Genomic DNA, 20,010 nt, shown 5'->3' on the forward strand with positions numbered 1-20,010 from the left:
AGATGAATGCATATGGTAATGCCGAAAATGGTGATAGAAATAGTTTGAACGAAACTCACAGTGTTCCACTCTAGCGTCGGTGGCATCTCTGGCACTGGTTGGCTTGCATGGAATAAAGATTGGCCACCATTTGTTGTAAAGACTTCACTAGATCATCTTGTGCCTTCAGCTTGGCCCGGTTTCATCTCGTTCTTTCTCGGTGTCAATCAGTCGAGTCTACAATATGGCAATGCAAATGTCAGTCATGTTGAAATGCAAATATGCAGGACCATGAAGGATCAATGAAGAAGCACTGACCTGAATATCCTCAATAATGCTCACGGAATGTGGTACGTGACGCTCTACGGTAGGAGTAGAGCCATTACTCATATCACGGAGCATGTTGACTCTCGGAAGGGAGGAGGTTATGACAGAATCGAGGTGAACCGCCATCCGGCCATTCGGTCTACCGCCTGCCGCGGCAATGGCCACAAGAGGGTCAAACGGTAGCACGTGAGGATGAGCGTCAGGCCTGTACGTCTCCTTCAATTTTTTGGTGTAGTTCTCTCCATCTGACCGGGCTTTAGAGCTGATCCAGTCCCTCTCCGGGTGGAGAGGGTCCTTGTCCTTGTCGTATTTGGTACGTTTGATGGTCCATGCCTCGAAGTAAGTGATATCCTTGCCAGTGTCTTCTTTCTGCAAAAGAAAGCGATCCAAACAATCAAGGGAATGCTCACAAATGAAAGAGAACATGATGAAAAGGATGTGGTTGCCTACATGTTTTGAGACGACACCTGGGATGGTGTGGTTGCCTTGACGGTGTCCTCGACCCCCCATCAACTTACGCCGTTCAGATATTACTTTGTGTTCATCCTGCCACCCTGGATCTGTCCACCGTTCGACGATCTTCTCCCAGCACGGACGTTTGTCAGCGCACCACCGAGGAATCACCTGTAAATTAAAAAAATACATCTTAGTAAGGATTCTAATTTTGTGGTAATGTAGGGAATAGCAAGCATCCATCATCACTTGCCTTGAAGTAATTGTCCCGTGAAAGATGCGTCCCTCGAGCCTCCTATTTGGAAATCCTATGGTTGAGATAGTCCGCGTGATACTTGTTGGAAATATGCCCTAGAGGCAATAATAAATGGTTATTATTATATTTCTGTGTTCATGATAATAGTCTATTATTCATGCTATAATTGTATTGTCCGGAAATCGTAATACATGTGTGAATACATAGACCACAACCTGTCCCTAGTAAGCCTCTAGTTGACTAGCTCGTTGATCAACAGATAGTCATGGTTTCCTGACTATGGACATTGGATGTCATTGATAACGGGATCACATCATTAGGAGAATGATGTGATGGACAAGACCCAACTTAAGCATAGCATAAAAGATCGTGTAGTTTTGTTTGCTAGAGCTTTTCCAATGTCAAGTATCTTTTCCTTAGACCATGAGATCGTGCAACTCCCGGATACCGTAGGAGTGCTTTGGGTGTGCCAAACGTCACAACGTGACTGGGTGACTATAAAGGTGCATTACGGGTATCTCCGAAAGTGTCTGTTGGGTTGGCACGGATCGAGACTGGGATTTGTCACTCCGTGTGACGGAGAGGTATCTCTGGGCCCACTCGGTAATGCATCATCATAATGAGCTCAATGTGACTAAGGCGTTAGTCACGGGATCATGCATTGCGGTACGAGTAAAGAGACTTGCCAGTAACGAGATTGAACTAGGTATTGGGATACCGACGATCGAATCTCGGGCAAGTAACATACCGTTTGACAATGGGAATTGCATACGGATTGATTGAATCCTCGACATCGTGGTTCATCCGATGAGATCATCGTGGAGCATGTGAGAGCCAACATGGGTATCCAGATCCCGCTGTTGGTTATTGATCGGAGAGGCGTCTCGGTCATGTCTGCATGTCTCCCGAACCCGTAGGGTCTACACACTTAAGGTCCGGTGACGCTAGGGTTATAGAGATATATGTATGCGGAAACCCGAAAGTTGTTCGGAGTCCCGGATGAGATCCCGGACGTCACGAGAGGTTCCGGAATGGTCCGGAGGTGAAGAATTATATATAGGAAGTCCAGTTTCGGCCACCGGGAAAGTTTCGGGGGTTACCGGTATTGTACCGGGACCACCGGAAGGGTCCCGGGGGTCCACCGGGTGAGGCCATCTGTCCCGGAGGGCCCCGTGGGCTGAAAGTGGAAGGGAACCAGCCCCTAGTGGGCTGGGGCGCCCCCCTTGGGCCTCCCCTCATGCGCCTAGGGTTGGAAACCCTAGGGGGGGAGCTTCCCCCTTGCCTTGGGGGGCAAGGCACCCTTTCCCCCCACTTGGCCGCCGCCCCCCCTTGAGATCCCATCTCTTGGGGCTGGCACACCCCCCAGGGGTCTATATAAAGGGGGGAGGGATGGCAGCACACTACAGCCTTGGGCGCCTCCCTCCTCCCCTGCAACACCTCTCTTTCTCTCGCAGAAGCTCGGCGAAGCCCTGCCGGAGACCCGCTACATCCACCACCACGCCGTCGTGCTGCTGGATCTCCATCAACCTCTCCTTCCCCCTTGCTGGATCAAGAAGGAGGAGACGTCGCTGCACCGTACGTGTGTTGAACGCGGAGGTGCCGTCCGTTCGGCACTCGGTCATCGGTGATTTGGATCACGGCGAGTACGACTCCGTCATCCACGTTCAATGGAACGCTTCCGCTCGCGATCTACAAGGGTATGTAGATGCACTCCTTTCCCCTCGTTGCTAGTAGACTCCATAGATGCATCTTGGTGAGCGTAGGAAAATTTTAAAATTATGCTACGATTCCCAACAGTGGCATCATGAGCCAGGTCTATGCGTAGTTACTATGCACGAGTTGAACACAAAGTAGTTGTGGGCGTTGAGTTTGCCAATTCTTCTTGCCGCTACTAGTCTTTTCTTGTTTCGGCGGCATTGTAGGATGAAGCGGCCCGGACCGACCTTACACGTACTCTTACGTGAGACAGGTTCCACCGACTAACATGCACAAGTTGCATAAGGTGGCTAGCGGGTGTCTGTCTCTCCTACTTTAGTCGGAACGGATTCGATGAAAAGGGTCCTTATGAAGGGTAAATAGAAATTGGCAAATCACGTTGTGGTCATACGTAGGTAAGAAACGTTCTTGCTAGAAACCTACAAACCACGTAAAAAACATGCAACAACAATTAGAGGACGTCTAACTTGTTTTTGCAGCAAGTGCTATGTGATGTGATATGGCCAGAAGATGTGATGAATGATATATGTGATGTATGAGATTGATCATATTCTTGTAATAGGAATCACGACTTGCATGTCGATGAATATGACAACCGGCAGGAGCCATAGGAGTTGTCTTTATTATTTTGTATGACCTGCGTGTCATTGAATAACGCCATGTAAATTACTTTACTTTATTGCTAAACGCGTTAGCCATAGAAGTAGAAGTAATCGTTGGCGTGACGACTTCATGAAGACACAATGATGGAGATCATGATGATGGAGATCATGGTGTCATGCCGGTGACAAAGATGATCATGGTGCCCCGAAGATGGAGATCAAAGGAGCATGATGATATTGGCCATATCATGTCACTATTTGATTGCATGTGATGTTTATCATGTTTTTGCATCTTATTTGCTTAGAACGACGGTAGCAAGTAGGATGATCCCTTATAATAATTTCAAGAAAGTGTTCACCCTAACTATGCACTGTTGTGAAGGTTCGTTGTTTCGAAGCACCACGTGATGATCGGGTGTGATAGATTCTAACGTTCGAATACAACGGGTGTTGACGAGCCTAGCATGTACAGACATGGCCTCGGAACACACGCAATACATTTAGGTTGACTTGACGAGCCTAGCATGTACAGACATGGCCTCGGAACACGGAGGACCGAAAGGTCGAGCATGAGTCGTATAGAAGATACGATCAACATGGAGATGTTCACCGATTTTGACTAGTCCGTCTCACGTGATGATCGGACACGGCCTAGTTAAACTCGGATCATGTTTCACTTAGATGACTAGAGGGATGTCTATCTGAGTGGGAGTTCATTAAATAATTTGATTAGATGAACTCAATTATCATGAACTTAGTCTAAAATCTTTACACTATGTCTTGTAGATCAAATGGCCAACGTTGTCCTCAATTTCAATGCGTTCCTAGAGAAAACCAAGCTGAAAGATGATGGCAGCAACTATACGGACTGGGTCCGGAACCTGAGGCTCATCCTTATAGTAGCCAAGAAAGATTTTGTCTTAGAAGCACCGCTAGGTGATGCACCAATCCCACAGAACCAAGACGTTATGAACGCTTGGCAATCACGTGCTGATGATTACTCCCTCGTTCAGTGCGGCATGCTTTACAGCTTAGAACCGGGTCTCCAAAAGCATTTTGAGAAACATGGAGCATATGAGATGTTCGAGGAGCTGAAACTGGTTTTTCAAGCTCATGCCCGGGTCGAGAGATATGATGTCTCCGACAAGTTCTTCAGCTGTAAAATGGAGGAGAACAGTTCTGTTAGTGAGCACATACTCAGAATGTCTGGGTTGCACAACCGCTTGTCTCAGCTGGGAGTTAATCTCCCGGATGACACGGTCATTGACAGAATCCTCCAGTCGCTTCCACCAAGCTACAAGAGCTTTGTGATGAACTACAATATGCAGGGGATGGAAACATTCCCGAGGTATATTCAATGCTGAAATCAGCGGAAGGGGAGATCAGAAAAGAACATCAAGTGTTGATGGTGAATAAAACCACCAAGTTCAAGAAGGGCAAGGGTAAGAAGAACTTCAAGAAGGACGGCAAGGGAGTTGCCGCGCCCGGTAAACCAGTTACTGGGAAGAAGTCAAAGAATGGACCCAAACCCGGAACTGAGTGCTTTTATTGCAAGGGAAGTGGTCACTGGAAGCGGAACTGCCCCAAATATTTAGCGGACAAGAAGAAGGCCGGCAACACTCAAGGTATATGTGATATACAAGTAATTGATGTGTACCTTACCAGTACTCGTAGTAGCTCCTGGGTATTTGATACCGGTGTGGTTGCTCATATTTGTAACTCAAAGCAGGAACTACGGAATAAACGGAGACTGGCAAAGGACGAGGTGACGATGCGCGTCGGGAATGGTTCCAAGGTCGATGTGATCGCCGTCGGCACGCTACCTCTGCATCTACCCACGGGATTAGTTTTAAACCTCAATAATTGTTATTTAGTGCCAGCTTTGAGCATGAACATTGTATCTGGATCTCGTTTAATTCGAGATGGCTACTCATTTAAATCCGAGAATAATGGTTGTTCTATTTATTTGAGAGATATGTTTTATGGTCATGCCCCGCTGGTCAATGGTTTATTTTTGATGAATCTCGAACGTGATGTTACACATGTTCATAGTGTGAACACCAAAAGATGTAAAGTTGATAACGATAGTCCCACATACTTGTGGCACTGCCGCCTTGGTCACATTGGTGTCAAGCGCATGAAGAAGCTCCATGCAGATGGACTTTTGGAGTCTCTTGATTACGAATCATTTGACACGTGCGAACCATGCCTCATGGGTAAGATGACCAAGACTCCGTTCTCCGGAACAATGGAGCGAGCAACCAACTTATTGGAAATCATACATACCGATGTGTGTGGTCCAATGAGTGTTGAGGCTCGCGGAGGATATCGTTATGTTCTCACTCTCACTGATGATTTAAGTAGATATGGATATGTCTACCTAATGAAACACAAGTCTGAAACCTTTGAAAAGTTCAAGGAATTTCAGAGTGAAGTTGAGAATCAACGTGACAGGAGAATAAAATTCCTACGATCAGATCGTGGTGGAGAATATTTAAGTCACGAGTTTAGTGCACACTTAAGGAAATGTGGAATAGTTTCACAACTCACGCCGCCTGGAACACCTCAGAGAAATGGTGTGTCCGAACGTCGTAATCGCACTCTATTGGATATGGTGCGATCTATGATGTCTCTTACCGATTTACCGCTCTCATTTTGGGGTTATGCTTTAGAGACTGCCGCATTCACTTTAAATAGGGCTCCGTCGAAATCCGTTGAGACGACACCGTATGAATTATGGTTTGGGAAGAAACCTAAGCTGTCGTTTCTAAAAGTTTGGGGATGCGATGCTTATGTCAAGAAACTTCAACCTGAAAAGCTCGAACCCAAATCGGAAAAATGCGTCTTCATAGGATACCCTAAGGAAACTATTGGGTATACCTTCTACCTCAGATCTGAAGGCAAGATCTTCGTTGCCAAGAACGGGTCCTTTCTGGAGAAGGAGTTTCTCTCGAAAGAATTGAGTGGGAGGAAAGTGGAACTTGATGAGGTGATAGTCACCCCTTCCGAACCGGAAAGTAGCGCAGCGCAGGAAAGTGTTCCTGTGGTGCCTACACCGACTGGGGAGGAAGTTAATGATGATGATCATGAAGCTTCGGATCAAGTCACTGAACTTCGTAGGTCCACAAGGACACGTTCCGCACCAGAGTGGTACGGCAACCCTGTCCTGGAAATCATGTTGTTAGACAACGGTGAACCTTTGAACTATGAAGAAGCGATGGCGGGCCCGGATTCCGACAAATGGCTAGAAGCCATGAAATCCGAGATAGAATCCATGTATGAAAACAAAGTATGGACTTTGACTGACTTGCCCGATGAGCGGCGAGCCATAGAAAACAAATGGATCTTTAAGAAGAAGACCGACGCGGATGGTAATGTGACCATCTACAAAGCTCGACTTGTCGCTAAGGGTTATCGACAAGTTCAAGGGGTTGACTACGATGAGACTTTCTCACCCGTAGCGAAGCTGAAGTCCGTCCGAATCATGTTAGCAATTGCCGCGTACTATGATTATGAGATATGGCAGATGGACGTCAAAACGGCATTCCTTAACGGCTTCCTTAAGGAAGAGTTGTATATGATGCAGCCAGAAGGTTTTGTCGATCCTAAGAATGCTAACAAAGTGTGCAAGCTCCAGCGCTCAATCTATGGGCTGGTGCAAGCATCTCGGAGTTGGAACATTCGCTTTGATGAGATGATCAAAGCGTTTGGGTTTACACAGACTTATGGAGAAGCCTGTGTTTACAAGAAAGTGAGTGGGAGCTCTGTAGCATTTCTCATATTATATGTGGATGACATATTATTGATGGGAAATGATATAGAATTCTTGGAAAGTATAAAGGCCTATTTGAATAAGTGTTTTTCAATGAAGGACCTTGGAGAAGCTGCTTATATATTAGACATCAAGATCTATAGAGATAGATCGAGACGCCTCATTGGTCTTTCACAGAGTACATACCTTGATAAGATATTGAAGAAGTTCAGTATGGATCAGTCCAAGAAGGGGTTCTTGCCTGTATTGCAAGGTGTGCAATTGAGCACGGCTCAATGCCCGACCACGGCAGAAGATATAGAAGAGATGAGTGTCATTCCCTATGCCTCGGCTATAGGGTCTATTATGTATGCCATGCTGTGTACCAGACCTGATGTAAACCTTGCCGTAAGTTTGGTAGGAAGGTACCAAAGTAATCCCGGCAAGGAACACTGGACAGCGGTCAAGAATATCCTGAAGTACCTGAAGAGGACTAAGGATATGTTTCTCGTCGTAAAGGGTTACGTTGACGCTAGCTTCGACACAGATCTGGATGACTCGAAGTCACAGACCGGATACGTGTATATTTTGAATAGAGGAGCAGTAAGCTGGTGCAGTTGCAAGCAAAGCGTCGTGGCGGGATCTACATGTGAAGCGGAGTACATGGCAGCCTCGGAGGCAGCACAGGAAGCAGTCTGGATGAAGGAGTTCATTACCGACCTAGGGGTGATTCCCAATGCGTCGGGCCCGATGACTCTCTTCTGTGAAAACACTGGAGCTATTGCCCTTGCGAAGGAGCCTAGGTTTCACAGGAAGACCAGGCATATCAAGCGTCACTTCAACTCCATTCGTGAAAGTGTTCAAAATGGAGACATAGATATTTGTAAAGTACACACGGACCTGAATGTAGCAGATCCGTTGACTAAACCTCTCCCTAGGGCAAAACATGATCAACACCAGGACGCAATGGGTGTTCGATTCATCACAATGTAACTAGATTATTGACTCTAGTGCAAGTGGGAGACTGTTGGAAATATGCCCTAGAGGCAATAATAAATGGTTATTATTATATTTCTGTGTTCATGATAATAGTCTATTATTCATGCTATAATTGTATTGTCCGGAAATCGTAATACATGTGTGAATACATAGACCACAACCTGTCCCTAGTAAGCCTCTAGTTGACTAGCTCGTTGATCAATAGATAGTCATGGTTTCCTGACTATGGACATTGGATGTCATTGATAACGGGATCACATCATTAGGAGAATGATGTGATGGACAAGACCCAACTTAAGCATAGCATAAAAGATCGTGTAGTTTCGTTTGCTAGAGCTTTTCCAATGTCAAGTATCTTTTCCTTAGACCATGAGATCGTGCAACTCCCGGATACCGTAGGAGTGCTTTGGGTGTGCCAAACGTCACAACGTGACTGGGTGACTATAAAGGTGCATTACGGGTATCTCCGAAAGTGTCTGTTGGGTTGGCACGGATCGAGACTGGGATTTGTCACTCCGTGTGACGGAGAGGTGTCTCTCGGCCCACTCGGTAATGCATCATCATAATGAGCAAAATGTGACTAAGGCGTTAGTCACGGGATCATGCATTGCGGTACGAGTAAAGAGACTTGCCAGTAACGAGATTGAACTAGGTATTGGGATACCGACGATCGAATCTCGGGCAAGTAACATACCGTTTGACAAAGGGAATTGCATACGGATTGATTGAATCCTCGACATCGTGGTTCATCCGATGAGATCATCGTGGAGCATGTGGGAGCCAACATGGGTGTCCAGATCCCGCTGTTGGTTATTGACCGGAGAGGCGTCTCGGTCATGTCTGCATGTCTCCCGAACCCGTAGGGTCTACACACTTAAGGTCCGGTGACGCTAGGGTTATAGAGATATATGTATGCGGAAACCCGAAAGTTGTTCGGAGTCCCGGATGAGATCCCGGACGTCACGAGAGGTTCCGGAATGGTCCGGAGGTGAAGAATTATATATAGGAAGTCCAGTTTCGGCTACCGGGAAAGTTTCGGGGGTTACCGGTATTGTACCGGGACCACCGGAAGGGTCCCGGGGGTCCACCTGGTGGGGCCACCTGTCCCGGAGGGCCCCGTGGGCTGAAAGTGGAAGGGAACCAGCCCCTAGTGGGCTGGGGCGCCCCCCTTGGGCCTCCCCCATGCGCCTAGGGTTGGAAACCCTAGGGGGGGAGCTTCCCCCTTGCCTTGGGGGGCAAGGCACCCTTTCCCCCCACTTGGCCGCCGGCCCCCCTTGAGATCCCATCTCTTGGGGCTGGCGCACCCCCCCAGGGGCCTATATAAAGGGGGGGGAGGGAGGGCAGCACACTACAGCCTTGGGCGCCTCCCTCCTCCCCTGCAATACCTCTCTTTCTCTCGCAGAAGCTCGGCGAAGCCCTGCCGGAGACCCGCTACATCCACCACCACGCCGTCGTGCTGCTGGATCTCCATCAACCTCTCCTTCCCCCTTGCTGGATCAAGAAGGAGGAGACGTCGCTGCACCGTACGTGTGTTGAACGCGGAGGTGCCGTCGGTTCGGCACTCGGTCATCGGTGATTTGGATCACGGCGAGTACGACTCCGTCATCCACGTTCATTGGAACGCTTCCGCTTGCGATCTACAAGGGTATGTAGATGCACTCCTTTCCCCTCGTTGCTAGTAGACTCCATAGATGCATCTTGGTGAGCGTAGGAAAATTTTAAAATTATGCTACGATTCCCAACAATACTTGACCACTAACCGGACGCGCTCCTCATAGTGCATGTCATGGACTAGTTTCTTGGCAATATTCTCGACCACCACATTTGCACGATCCTTCTGACCCTCAACGCATGTATAGAAATCCTACAAACATGCATACATGTGAGAAGGGTTAAATCATGACTATGGCAAATTTAAACCTTTTGGTATTGACATTTAGGTGTTTGGAAGGACTTACCCAGAAATCGTTGACCACTCGCATGGCTCTGTTATCATAAACCCTCTGACGCATATCCAGGAAATCTGGTGCAAGTTTGTAGTGATCCCATGACTAAGTTGGCTCAATGATACCGTTCGGCAAAGTGACCAGTCCAGGATACGGCTGGCGGTCATCAGCGTTATGCACTACGGGGGTGGGTCGGTGATTGTTTTCCCCATCCACCGTGCGTGCTGGAGTTTGATGGCATAGGGGCAGTGACATGCTCATCATCCCCATCTACCGCTGCTTATCTAGCACACACAGACGGCGTGGACGTGTGCTAAGGCCTTGTACAATGGGAGATGCTTAGGGAGGTGCTTAGAAAAATAAACCGAGTTTTTCTGAAACACCGGTGCCTATTTCTACCGGAGAGATGCTTAGTTAAGCGTCTCTCCTGTACAAATAGGCACCGGTGCTTAAGAAAAGCCTGGTTTATTTCTCTAAGCACCTCCCCTAAGCATCTCCCATTGTACAAGGCCTAAGAGCCTAAGATGGAAAGAAGCGCGGCCATTGAGCATCATGGAGGGATGGGTGCGCAGGATCTTTGGCGAACGCTGGGCGACTCCAAGGAGTAGCAGTGCTTGCATAGTGCTTTAGGGAGTTCTGTAATTTGTAATTTTTTTGTGGTGCGCATTTTCCTTTTGCTGTCATTTGTCTCTGTCATTTGTATTTTTGTTTTTAAGGCCATTTGTATTTTTTTGACAGAAAACTCCTTTGTTGAATGGTATTACCACCGATGTTAATAAAATAATTGATGTGATGAAAATTTATAGAATTAGTGGGCTGAAGACATATCAGTATGAGCTAAGATTGTTGGGCTGATTACAGTACGGGCAATAAGTGGCCTATAACCCTAAATGGGCCAACCTTCACATAGGCCAAAACCAAAATATTGGGCCAAAATCCTAATTGGGTCGATAACCTTATAGGCTGCCAAGTCAGATCCATGTTGGCTCCCATGTCAGATGATGACCTGGCATGCATGTTAACACTACATCGATAACGAACTTGTTATTCTGTCATGGAGTGCACTGTGGTGAAATTATGACGCGATATACATGAAGGATTTGAAATCCGTCATGGACGTCCATCCTTGACAGTTTTGCACCCACCTATGACCTATTGGGCCAAAATCCTAATTGGGTCGATAACCTTATAGGCTGCCAAGTCAGATCCACATTTCCCATGTCAGATGATGACCTGGCATGCATGTTAACACTACATCGATAACGAACTTGTTATTCTGTCATGGAGTGCACTGTGGTGAAATTATGACGCGATATACATGACGGATTTCAAATCCGTCATGGACGTCCATCCTTGACAGTTTTGCACCCACCTATGACGATTCATGTCTGTCATGGATTAACAGATTTCTTGTAGTGTATCAGGTGCATAAAAATTTGTTCGACGACCCATGCGGTCCGGAGACTGTTATGGCATGGGACATGTTGACATGTAGCTATGCCACTGCAAGCCCCCCAAGGATTATACACGTGTAAGTAGTTCGTATCAATCTGTTAGGATCTTATGTTAGTGAAAATCATAACTGGAAATATTAAATGGAGAAGAGGGTTACATTGCTACTATCAAGTGAAACTTATCCACTGATTATTTGCTACATACAGAGACTTGTCCTTGAGAGGTCTGAACGGTGATATCTCATCTTCTTTCACCGATCTCAAAGCTATCCAGTACTTGTACGTCTTGTGTTATCGATCTGTCTTTGTCCACTCTAGTTTTGTGCAACAAAAATGATAAGGAAGTGTTTCATATCTCATAGGAATCTATCAAACAATAACTTGGTATGATCAATTCCAGATGCCATTTCGCAATTAACTTCATTGACAATTTTGTAGGACCAGCAATGTATGAACGAAAAAGACGACATGCCTTCAAAGTAGTATCTAGGTCCTGCCAGCTACGCTCTTACCAAAGCAGAGAAGGAAATCTTTTTCGAATGCCTGCTGAGTATCAAGGTCCCGTTTGGCTTCTCGTCGAATATAAAGGAAATAATGAATATGGCAGAGAATTTTTTTTAGAACCTAAAGTCTCATGACTGCCACGTGATTATAACACAATTGCATGCTTCGGGTTGCATTGAGGGGGTTTCTACCAGCAAATGTTCGATTAGCCATTGTGAAGCTATGTGCATTCCTCAATGCAATTTCTCAAAAGGAAATCAATCCAGAAATCCTACCAAGGTTAAAGAATGATTTGGTCCAATGTTTTGTCAGTTACGAGCTGGTATTCCCACCCTCCTTCTTCAATATTATGACGCATGTCCTAGTTCATCTAGTCAACGAGATTGCCATTCTGGGTCCTGTATTTCTAGACAATATGTTCCCTTTTGAGAGGTTCATGGGAGTCTTAAAGAAATATGTCCATAACCGTGTTAGGCCAGAAGGAAGCATCTCCAAGGGCCATAAAACAGAGGAGGTCATTGCGTTTTGTGTTGACTTTATTCCTTATCTTAAGCCGACTAGTGTTCCTCAATCGCGGCATGAGGGTAGACTGGAAAAGGCACGCTAGGAGCGGATTCAATAATATGTAGGGACGGGCATTATTGGGCGCAATCACACTACACAGTTATATAGAATTCTACCTTGGTGGCCCCATATATCAATGAACACAAGAATATTCTACGCTCCAAACTCCTAGAGCAGTCTGAGAACTGGATTACACGTGAACACATAGGGACTTTAGGCGGTTGGTTGCAAACACATCTCATGGGTAACAACACTGTTGGAGATGAGTTGTACTTCTTGGCCAGGACACCATCTTCGACTGTATTGACTTTCCAAGGATACGACATAAATGGAAACACATTTTACACGATCGCCCAAGATAAAAAAAGCACCAACCAAAATAGTGGTGTCCGCTTTGATGCATCAAACACCAATAGGGCAAAGGACACATACTATGGTTACATAGAGGAGATATGAGAACCTGACTATGGACGTAATTTTAAGGTCCCCTTGTTTCGGTGTAAGTGGGTCAATCTGACATGAGGCGGGGTATAGTTGGACCCGCAGTACGGAATGATAACAGTGGATCTCAACAATTCTGCTACACAGACAAACCATTCGTCCTAGCCAATGATGTGGCGCAGGTTTTCTATGTGAAGGACATGTCTACCAAACTGAGAAAAAGATAAGATAAGGAAGCAAATACATCACACGATGAGCCAAAGCACCACATAGTTCTTTCAGGGAAAAGAAACATCGTGGGAGTGAAGGACAAGACAGTCATTGCTACTTCTTGATCTTGCGTTGGTTTTTCCCTTGAAGAGGAAAGGGTGATGCTGCAAAGTAGAGATATGTATTTCCCTGAGTTAAGAACCAAGGTATCAATCCAGCAGGAGATACAAGCAAGTTCCCAATCTATGCACCTACACAAACAATCAAACACTTGCACCCAACGCGATAAAGAGGTTGTCAATCCCTTCAAGGTCACTTGCAAAGGGGAGATCTGATAGAGATAGATATAAAAGATTACTAAAACGTAAAACAAAATAAAAGTAAATAAATTATAGCAAGATATTTTTGGTATTTTTGGTTTATAGGTCTGAAAATATATGATGGAAAATAGAGTCGGGGCCATAGATTTAACTAGTGGCTTCTCTCTTGAAGGAAACTAATACGGTGGGTAAACAAATTACTGTCGAGCAATTGATAGAAAAGTGCAAAGCGCAATGATTATGAATATAGGCATCACGTCCGAGTCAAGTAGACCGACTCCTGCCTGCATCTACTACTATTACTCCACACATCGACCGCTATCCAGCATGCATCTAGAGTATTAAGTTCATAAGAACGGAGTAACACCTTAAGCAATATGACATGATGTAGAGGGATAAACTCAAGAAATATGACGAAAACCCCATCTTTTTACCCTTGATGGCAACAATACAAATACGTGTCTCGCTACCCCTACTTTGTCACTGGGTGAAATCACGCAAGATTGAACCCAAAACTAAGCATGTCTCTCATTGCAAGAAAACCAATCTAGTTGGCCAAACCAAACCGATAATTCGATACAAAGATACAAAATGATGCATATAAGAATTCAGAGAAGATTCAAATAATATTCATAGATAATCTGATCATAAATCCACAATTCATCGGATCTCGACAAACACACCGCAAAAGAAGATTACATCGGATAGATCTCCAAGAACATCGAGGAGAACATTGTATTGAAGATCAAAGAGAGAAAAGAAGCCATCTAGCTACTAGCCATGGACCCATAGGTCTATGGTAAACTACTCACGCTTCATCGGAAGGGCAATAGAGTTGATGTAGATGCCCTCTGTGATCGAATCCCCCTCCGGCAGGATGCCGAAAAAGGCCCTAAGATGGGATCTCACGGGAACAGAAGGTTATGGCGGCGGAAAATTATTTTGGTGGACGCCTTTGTCGGTTGAGGAATATTTCTGAATTTATAGGCCAAAGATTAGGGTTGGAGGACTCCCGGGGGGCCCACAAGCCAGGGGGCGCCCTGAGGGCTTGTGGAGCCCTCGGGAATCTTCTTCCTTCCTCTTCAAGTCCTACGTGTCTCTTCTGGTCCAAGAAAAATCATCGTAAAGTTTTATTTCGTACGGATTCCGTTTGATATTCCTTTTCTATAAAACTCAAAAACAAGAAAAAAAATAAACTGGCACCGGGCTCTGAGTTAATACGTTAGTCCAAAAAATAATATAAAATAGCATATTAATGCATATAAAACATCCAAAACAGATAATATAATAGCATGGAATAATAAAAAATTATAGATACGTTGGAGACGTATCATGCATCCCCAAGCTTAATTCCTGCTCGTCCTCAAGTAGGTAAATGATAAAAACAAAATTTTTAATGTGGAATGCTACCTAACATATTTATAAATGTAATTTTCTTTATTGTGGCATGAATATTTAGATCCATAAGATTCAAAACAAAAGTTTAATATTTGACATAAAAATAATAATACTTCAAGCATACTAATAAAGCAATCATGTCTTTTCAAAATAACATGGCCAAAGAAAGTTATCCAACAAAATCATATAGTCATGGCTATGCTCCATCTTCATCATACAAAGTATTAAATCACACACAACCCCGATGACAAGCCAAGCAATTGTTTCATACTTTTGATGTTCTCAAACTTTTTCAACTTTCACGCAATACATGAGCGTGAGCCATGGATATAGCACTATAGGTGGGATAAAATATGGTGGTTGTGGAGAAGACAAAAAGAAGGAGATAGTCTCACACCAACTAGCACTACTAGGAAAAGGCTTACTAGTGGCGCACTAGTTTTGCCTACTAATGGCGCACTACTGGTGCGCCACTAGTACCACGCCACTAGTATTAAATACTAATGGCGCACCACTGGTGCGCCATTAGTATCTGCTATACTAATGGCGCATCACGCCGTGCGCCATTAGTATAGACCAACATGCGCCATTAGTGTGCCTCCCAGGGGGCGATATGTACACATGTGCTTTGCCATACTAATGGCGCACTGTGGGGTGATGCGCCATTAGTATCCTTTGGCATACTAATGGCGCACGTTGGGGTGATGCGCCATTAGTATGAATATTAGGGATTTTTTTTCTTTTCTGATATTTGCACAGGTTACGAAATATATTATTGGACAGAATATAGACAGCACCACACAGCAAGAGCAGATTCATCGAATACAATAGAAGATTAGTCTCGGAATACAATTCATCATATTAGTCTCCGAATTCAAAAGACCGAACAAAGATAGAACATTACAAGTCTCGAGACCGCGAGTAGCGAGTTTGTCTTCACATTACAAGTCGATATCGATCATCTAAACTACCATCACATAGAAGAGAGCTGCAGTCATCACGATGAGCATCATCGCGATGAAACTGGTCTTCATCCGGTTCCTCCAACGCTCCCTCCTCTCTCCCGCTAGATAGCGCGTGTATCTATTCCGTCTCCGCCCTAGTGGTGTATCCTTTGTAACTGTTACCACTGAAACGGTGAACCTGTCTCCGACACTCCTCCCAGTCGTCGTAGACTCCGGGAACCTTACCCTTGTACACGACATACGACGGCATCTCTATGCACTAGCCAAACAACAGACAATACATAAGAAATATATAAGTATGCAACAAAAGGATCAGAAGAGAAAAGCAAGACATTAATAGCACGATTCATGGTCCTACTAATAAATAGCATCGATTACATCTAAGTTGAACGACTGTCCAAACCAAAGAGACATACAAGTTCATTAAACTTTAATTACAACATGAGCTAATCAATGTTTCAAAACAACACATAGCATCACTACTTTCGACTCGACTTATGGGACCGGAGCGTGGATGAAGCCTCCGTCTTTCGTGATGGTCATGAAGTCGCGGGCGTTGTCAACCTGCATTTGTAGCGTTGTGTCTATCTCACTGTTGGACGGTTGATATTTGAGGTAGAACTGCCCCGAGGTACGAAGGACATCTTGATGGATGATTTCTGCAAACTCTGACTGCATGCGAAAGAATTCTTGTCGGATGTCCGCGTCCTGGATTGCCACCAAGCTTGCGGCCCAATCTTTGAGATTATTTGGTAGCAGAAGGTGATTATGGTCCCGTACGATCGCCTGCATGTGATGGAGAGCGTAGTAGGCATCCTTCTGACCGCCAGGCGGCTGCTTGACGCAGGGGAACGTCATATTGTGGGTGAACATGTGCCTGCCGTACCTACGAACTGGCCTCTTAAAGGTGCCTCCAGATGCGGCGTAGCCGGGAAGAGCATCATCAAGAACTTTCTTGGTATTTGTGTAGTCTATCTTGGAGTCACGGTCCGGGTCGAAATACGTGGCCATGAAATATTTCGGGCTTAAGAGGATGAGTGTGCAATGTGTGTCACTGCACAGAACACGGAATGTTAGAAAAAAAAGAATGATCGAAATCTAAAAAATCATATGTTACAGGGCGGTTAGGGGATGACTTACTCGGGAAAGTAAGGCACGAGGAAGTTATCCTTATCTGGGTTTGCCAGAATGACGCCTTCGAGGTGTGAACTCGCGACTTGCCGGACCCCAGCGCTGCCCAAGATCTTGGCACGCATGTAGAAGGGGTCGACTATCACAATGTCTGGGGTCTTGTCTCTAATGATCCGCATCTCCATACTCAGCGAAAACAGCTGAACGAAGGTGTAGTGCAGCGGATGAAGGTTAAACATAGCAAAGATGTCATCAAACCGCAGGACGATCGTACCCCCGACGGCGCTATCGACAAAGCCCTTGCCCTCTGGCACCTTGGCCACGAAAACTGGGTATGCCACATCATTCTCTCTGAGACGCCGCTTCTCCAAAGAAAGAACACTGTCATGCAGACTCCGCATAGCACCGGTTGCAGCATTGAGCATATTTGTCGGTAGCATCGCCCTACCCACCACACGCACCCTCCTCGAGATATCCTTAGGTGAAGGTGGCCCGTCCTGAGCACGGATCGTACTCGGTGCCGGCTGGCTCGCACCGGCGCCCTTGTTAGTCTTTCGTTTCCGTCCCTTCTTCTTGATCTGCTGTAATGGGATCGAGTTCTGCTCACAGACCGCCTTCTTGAGCGTGTTGGGGCTGATAATATTTCGCACCTCAGCTATCTGAGGCTCGGTGAGGCGGCAGCTGGAGGCGTCTCCTGAGAACTGAACGCCAGACGACACCTGTTGCAATTGGGTTTCTCCGCCGTACCAGCTAGATCGCGGTCGTCTTTTTCAGGGTTGGGTTCTTGAGAAGGAGGCCCGCAGAATTCGTCACCGTACCCATGTTCGGCAAAGTACTTATCGACGTTGGTAAATGTACCGTCGTCATTGTCGTCGCCGTCCGGATCTTGTGCCATATGCATGTCCGGATCCTGTGCCATAGGGATGTCCGGCATGTCCGGTAGCGTTGCGGCGTTCTTGCCATGGCTTGGCGCTGGCACGACTGGCGGTCTTGTCTGTAGGGTGGTGTCCCGCGCCCCCAAACCAATCTGGCTCTTCGGCCAAAGCAGGGGCCAGCTTACGCAGGCGCTAAGGGTCATCACATCATCTTCGTCGGCCCCAGCGGGTCGAATCGGAGGTAACAACTCATCGCAGCCTGGCAGCACCCGAACCAGTTCAACCCTATACAAGGTGGGTGGCATCGGATTACCGTGGAACACACGGTTGCCCGGTTGAATGATTCTGCCCTTGGCGACATCGACCAACTCGCCGCCCACGAAGTGCAGGAGAGTGCAAGAACGTCGGCGGCGCCCTGCGAAAACATGTAGGGCGTCAGGGATGCCCAATCAAAGGCAAGGAGATGAAGTCAACGGCCGAGAGGCTTAGTTACCGTGATGCCGTCGAGCTCGGCTAATGTCGAGGCACCGCCAACGGCGGGCGTGCAACTGACGGAGGGGTCGCTTGCTGGCGAGGTGCCGGCCGGCGTACACCCGGGTGCATTAAGCTCCAATGCCCGTGCCGGCGCCGGAGACACGAATACCGCCTCCACCGGAGACACCAACGGCGCCGCCTGCGTGTTGTGCGAGTTGCTGGTCGTGAAGCTGGGAACCGGGGGAGGCCCCTGTTGGCCGCCCGCAATCCACGTCGTCAGCCCCTGAATCAAGGTAGGCTCCATGGCGGTGAGCGTCGTTCCCAGTTGTTGTTGCACTTGCTCTTGGACAATCTCCGGAATCCGCACCACTTGTGCCTTGAGTTCTTGAACCTCGCACGACTGGCTTTCCGAGCGGTATAGTATGACCACTATTTTGTGGACAAGCCTTTGCTGGCCACACGACCAGCTGACGACGGCTTACTGAGCTTATCCTTGTTTTTCATTACGTTCAACGCCCTATTTAAAGGGGTGTCGAAAGGGGAGCTCTGAGACGACCCCGCGCTACTGCTTTCAGCCTCCTGCGGAAGGAATGTGAACCATTTAGAAATTTGGCTTCATTAATTAGAATGCAACCATATGGAGCTAATTACGCGGGGGTTTGTCGACACCGAGGCATCCTAAAAGCTAAGCTTTTATCATTTAGGGTTTGTCGACGCCGAGGCACCCTAAAAGCCTAAGCGTACATCATTTAGGTTCTCATCGACACCCAGGCACCCTAAAAGCAAAGGTTTTATCATTTAGGGTTTGTCGACGCCGAGGCACCCTAAATGCTAAGTTAAGTTTTCATCATTTAGGGTTTATCGATGCCGAGGCACCCTAGGTTGACTGATATATATGGGTATCTTCTAATAATATACCCTACTTAATTAAGGACAAACACCAAGAGACAGTAAACATATCACACTTCTATATGTATAACACAAGAGGTAGTTGATCCTACTTAATTAAGTACTAAGATACCCCGGCCCATGCATTAGTCGCAAGTACCCCATATGTCCTATTTTTAGCAAAGTCATGCTAAAACTCACAGAAAATTTCAGCATGACCTTTGCTGAAAATAGGACATATGGAGTACCCGAATTTGCCGGAACGGAAGTTAATCGACATTCCGGCAAACTCAAGGGCCTCTCGGGGTACCTGCAAAATCATCACGACACGATGGTCGGAGACAAAACCCAGCAAACTAGCAATTGATGGATCAACACGTAAAACATGTCCAATAAGAGCATATAATTCAACAACTCCACTGAAAATGAGAGCTGAAAGATGCAGGGAGCACAAACAGCTCAGAAAAATCAATCCATCTAGCATTTCAGGTTTTGCTAGAAATACCTTTAACATCAGTATCAATATGATTTATAGAGTCAAATACCTTCAACGAGGGATACAAATAATTTTCATTTTCATATTTTAAGAACTATAAATAAACCATCTAGTAAGTATAATCATGGTAATCAACCATTCCCATAAAACAAGACAAGTTTTATTCAGTACTGCTAATATGGTTGGAGATTACTATGAACATGTGGCAAGACTACTTTGATAACAAGGGCCACTAGTTGGCCAGTAGTTGAACTAGCAGCT

The 20,010-nt window shown here is 46.2% G+C and overlaps 1 pseudogene; it reads right to left on the reverse strand.

Moving 5' to 3' along the window:
• Nucleotides 1-165: 165 nt before the first annotated feature.
• On the reverse strand, nt 166-18,869 carry LOC123160194 (uncharacterized; annotated as a pseudogene).
• Nucleotides 18,870-20,010: the final 1,141 nt, after the last annotated feature.

Source organism: Triticum aestivum, chromosome 1D (assembly GCF_018294505.1).
Source record: "Triticum aestivum cultivar Chinese Spring chromosome 1D, IWGSC CS RefSeq v2.1, whole genome shotgun sequence".
NCBI classification, from domain to species: Eukaryota; Viridiplantae; Streptophyta; class Magnoliopsida; order Poales; family Poaceae; genus Triticum; species Triticum aestivum.